General features: G+C 38.7%; 1 protein-coding gene across 1 annotated transcript in view; it reads left to right on the top strand.

Annotated features, from left to right (window-relative positions):
- The first annotated feature begins 6 nt into the window (after window positions 1–6).
- LOC106871290 (myogenesis-regulating glycosidase) overlaps window positions 7–5013 on the top strand; it is a 44609-nt gene continuing 39602 nt past the window's right edge. The window contains exon 1 of the mRNA XM_052975094.1: window positions 7–52. The gene's annotated coding sequence lies outside the window, so the exon portion shown is untranslated. The remainder of the gene's footprint in view (window positions 53–5013) is intronic.

Raw genomic sequence — 5013 nt, 5'->3', positions numbered from 1 at the left:
ATAACAACTGTCTCTGGTTTATTCAATGAAGGCAAATATTTCACACTTAGATGTAAGTTTGTCAAAACTTTCTCTTTTCAGTTTTTGATTTCAGTGCACATCTTGTGTCTATCTATCTATCTATCTATCTATCTATCTATCTATCTATCTATCTATCTATCGATCTATCTATCGTTCTATCTATCTATCGATCTATCTATCAGTCTGTCTATTTCTCTGTCTTTCCGTCTATCTATTTGTCTGTCTGTCTCTCTCTGTCTTTCTCTCTCCCTCTCTCTCTCTCTCTCTCTCTCCCTCTCCCCCTCTCTCTCTCTCTCTATCTATCTATCAGTCTGTCTCTCTCTCTCTGTCTTTCTGTCTATCTATTTGTCTCTCTGTATCTGTCTGTCTCTCTCTCTCTCTCTTTCTCTCTCTCTCTCTCTCTCTCTCTATGTATCTATCTATGTCTCTATTTCACTAAGCACCCACCTTTTATGCTGTTTTTTTAAAATTCAATTTATCAGTTTCCTTTCTTGTCCCTTTGATAAGACTCAAAAAGCTTATACTTTGTTGTGACATAGAGGAGGTGATATGTTGTGATCGTCATGCCTTTCCCAAATAATAATAAAACGAACTAAGTGGATGGCTGTCCGACTAGGAATCGAACCCATACCATCGGCTCAGCTCACTCCCAATCTTAATTAAAACAAATTCTTACAGTCATTTCTGGGTTTGGTGTGGAAATAAGAGTCAATGGACTTGACCCTTTTATCTTTATCCAGAGGACCCTGGAGGAGGATAAGAATGTGAATCATTTCAGAGGATTTGATCAAGAATATTCAACTTTCCTAAAATTAAATCATTTGTTTGGAGGAGGGGGATGCAGTTGGCTATCTTGTCACCAGTAAATGACTGGTACCGTATTTTATTGACTCTAGTCTAGAGTCTAGAGCAGTGGTTCCCAACCTTTTTCAGGCAAGGGACCATTTTTTACTTGAAAAAATTTCTAGGGACCACTTCTCCTTTTACTTTCTGCTGTTCTATATCAATCGCAGTGTTCAATTGGTACTTATTTTATCGACCCCAAAGGGATGTCGACCACGGTGGAATTTCAACTCAGAACGTAATGAAATGCTGCTAATCATGTTATCGGCGCCCAGAGGATCCTGTAATCCACCTTAACTACTACTACTACTACTACTACTACTACTACTACTACTACTACTACTACTACTATAATTTATTGGAAGCCGAAACTTCTCAATTCGCTCGTGTGAGTTTTTCGTTGCTGATCTTCGGACGATTATGAAAAATAGAACATAAAGTACACTAAACATTTTGAATTGCATGGCACACACTGGTTGATTGGCAGAATGTTACAAAGTAATATTATTGGCTGACGATATATCTATCGTTCTGTTCGGAAGATTAAAAAAAAAAGGGTAAGGATTCGAAATACCATCGTATAATCTTAAGAAATCTAGTATCCAATATTGATAAACGTATGTCTTGTCTTCGGATGGGAGTTGCACACAATAGTACTTTCCATAATGAGGCATCTTGCATAAGTGCTTTCACAACTAAAATGTATCATAGAAACTGCATTTATGTTTCCAAGTGTAAAAATAAATAAAAACATGTCTGGATATACTCCAGTTATTAATCTAAATGTCAGTTCCCATGTTACTAAAAACGGTTTAAATTTAATTTCTTTTCATTTGTCGATCAATCATAAATGTCATTACACGTTTTAGCGGAACCCGATTAAGTTCAGCTGTTCTCGTCAACAAAATATGGCCAGTTCCGCTATCAACAACCGATAATATTGTGACTTATTCCTCCACGGACCTGCATCAATTCTTGTAATTGTTTTTGTGACGGTGTCTTTCAGACATTTTGGTTTTCTATGTTAAAGTCTACCTCGACAATACCATTGCTGCAAGACATTATATTGGCCTAAACAACAATGATACACAACAACAAAAAAACATTCAAAAGCCATCGCTTGATTGTATATCGATTATTATAGTGGAAGTGACTGAATACCACAATTTTGTTACCAACCTCACAACCTCATCACCTCGCAACCAATTAAAGGTATTAAAAGTGAAAGACAATCTGGATACGTGTGGAGTAGCACAGTTTACCTAATATATATTCAGTTCTAATAAAAACAATTGCACATTAATCTGATGGGTTATTCTATGCTTTTGTAGAGTACAAATTCTCAGTGTGACAAGGCGATATCTTTGAATTACATGTACAATCTACCAGATGGGCTTCTTACCGTTTCCGTTTCCCAGTTAAATTAAGAAGCTTTGTTTTGCAACTATGTGGTTTCTAGTTCAGTCCCACTGCGCGGCGGTACACTGGGCAAGTGTCTTCTACTGTAGCCCCTGACCGACTAATGCCTTGTCAGTAGATTCGGGAAACAGAAACTGTATGGAAGCCTGTCCATACAGGCAAACATACACACACACGCGCACGCACAAACACATATATATGTAACTGAAGCTTATAGAAAATGGATTTGCTAACAATACCAGACTGTGGGATAGAGCTCGGGACCTCGTGGTTCCGAAGTGAACTTCTTAACTATTCGGCCACACAGGTATAGCTATCAAAAATGAGGCGGGAGATGTTACAGGAAATCGATTGAATGGATCTACCCTGTTCCTTTTTTCTAGTACTTAACAGTCCTTCTGGTTTAGACTGAAGGGTAGCAATTTTGAGGGGATGGGGACTATTGATAGCATCGACTTCAGTACAACAAAAACAGCAGCAGCAGCAACAGTAACATCGTCACCGCCACGACGACGACGACGACGACGACCACCACCACCACCAACAACAACAACAACAATACTCCCCTGCTGCCCACTTTACCCTTTTCTGTTAATGTTCCGTTGACCAGAATGCGTTTTGTGTTAAGTTATGTGTTAGTAGTGGTCAGTATTGTGTATTAAGACCGCCCAATGATAGCTGCAATGTCCAGTTATGGTCTGCTGGTCAACAATAATTATTATCAACACCAACTGACACTTTATGATTCATCAGACAAAAATAATATTTCATTAGAATAAAAAGTGACACAAAACTAAAAACAAAAAGGTGAAACCATAGCGACGACATTTTGGTATCGTCTGCTTTTGATCTCTTTTATTATATTTTATTTCCTTTCTTCATTAAAGGTCTCCATTTTTGTTTCTTTTCAGACGATATTTTACTTATATTAATCTAAACCACACACACACACACACACTTGATCCACCACTATTTGACATTCTGACATTCACTCTCTTTCTCACTTGCCTTCTCTCCCTTTCAGTCTTTCTCTTCCTCTCACTCTCTCACTCTCCCTACTCTCGTTCTCATCCTCTTTCTCTCCCCCTCTCTCTCTTCCTCTTACTTTCTCTCCCTTTCTCTTCTCTCTCTCTCTTTCTTCGTTTCTCTATTCTCACTCCCCTTCTCTCTCTCAGTCTCTTCTTCCTTTTTATCGTTTTCTTTTTCTTGCCTCCTTCCTTTTCATCACTTCTTCCTTTCCTCTTATCCTCCCCCCCTCTTTATACATATCTTCTATTTACTTACAAATTCAAGCAATCGCACACACTCAAATTTACACACACACACACATACAAGCACGCACACAATCCACAAAGCCCCCCCCCCAATGTACAAATACTCCTCTTCACAGACATAAGTACGGCTGTAGGTGTTTCGACACCATTACGGCGTTCAAATATTTGCCCAACTTTGCTGACATTGGACTTAAGGAAGAACAACAGAGAGAGATGACTCATGAAATGAAGAGAAAAAAAGATGTTTCATCATGAAATTGGCTGACGAATTTGAGAAGGCTAAAATTGACGACATAGAACAAACCCTCGCGTAGTATTTGGGTGAAGTAGTTGGAATTGGTTTGGAGTGGTTCCAGTTATACTTAGTTTGGTGTGATGACGAAGGAGGGAGCCAAGTATTATCTGAGAGCATCAACGCTGGTTGAAACGACTGAAGGGAGTCATAATACCAAGGTATCGAAACCAGTGTGATGTCTAATTGACAGCTAATGAGAGGGATGTCCTATTGGCTAAGCTTCCCAGCCCCATGATTTCGGTTTCATTCCCACTGCGCGTGCGTGTGTTTATTCTTAAACAAGAATACTATTAACATTGACAACAACAACAACCGATTACCTCCACCCATCCTAGGACCTAAACAATAACATTGACTGGAGAAAATAACAGATAGGTTGCCAAGCCTAAGTACTGCACAAAACACTTCTAAAACTTGTAATTTCTGGAATGGGGGAAACGACAAACATTTGTCGTCTCCGCACGTTTATTAATCTACTTTAAGTCCTTCTTACACCCCCACAAAGCGTATAGAACACCTGGTACACAGATGACATCACCCCGTACTCAAGTTCTCACAATGTACCCCAGACACTGTTGCACAACTGCTTCACTCCTACATAATTAACAGAGAAATCTGGTTTTAAAACAACCCAATTAAAAGCAGAACCCGAAACATTAATATCATGAGGGAAAGTTGTGTGTGAATGATGTCGTCCACTAATACCGAAGGATTGCCCGGAATAATGATAAAGGTTTCAAATTTGGCACAAGAACAACCATTTCGAGAGGAGGTGGGGGTGGTTAGTCGATGCCATTCATCCCAGGACTTAATTGATGCTTCATTTTATCGACTCCAGAGGATGAAAGGCAAAGTTGATCCCGGGACAATTTTGAACTGAGAAAGTAATGGACCGGAAGAACAATTTTGTTACCAGCCTCACAACCTCATCACCTCGCAACCAATTAAAGGTATTAAAAGTGAAAGACAATCTGGATACGTGTGGAGTAGCACAGTTTACCTAATATATATTCAGTTCTAATAAAAACAATTGCACATTAATCTGATGGGTTATTCTATGCTTTTGTAGAGTACAAATTTAATATTCATAAACAAGAATATTATTTTTAGTGACTTTGAAGTTTCGGCCAGCAAGGTTATCATACATACATACATATATAT

Source organism: Octopus bimaculoides, chromosome 20 (genome assembly GCF_001194135.2).
Source record: "Octopus bimaculoides isolate UCB-OBI-ISO-001 chromosome 20, ASM119413v2, whole genome shotgun sequence".
NCBI classification, from domain to species: Eukaryota; Metazoa; Mollusca; class Cephalopoda; order Octopoda; family Octopodidae; genus Octopus; species Octopus bimaculoides.
This window is presented reverse-complemented; position numbering and strand designations above follow the sequence as displayed.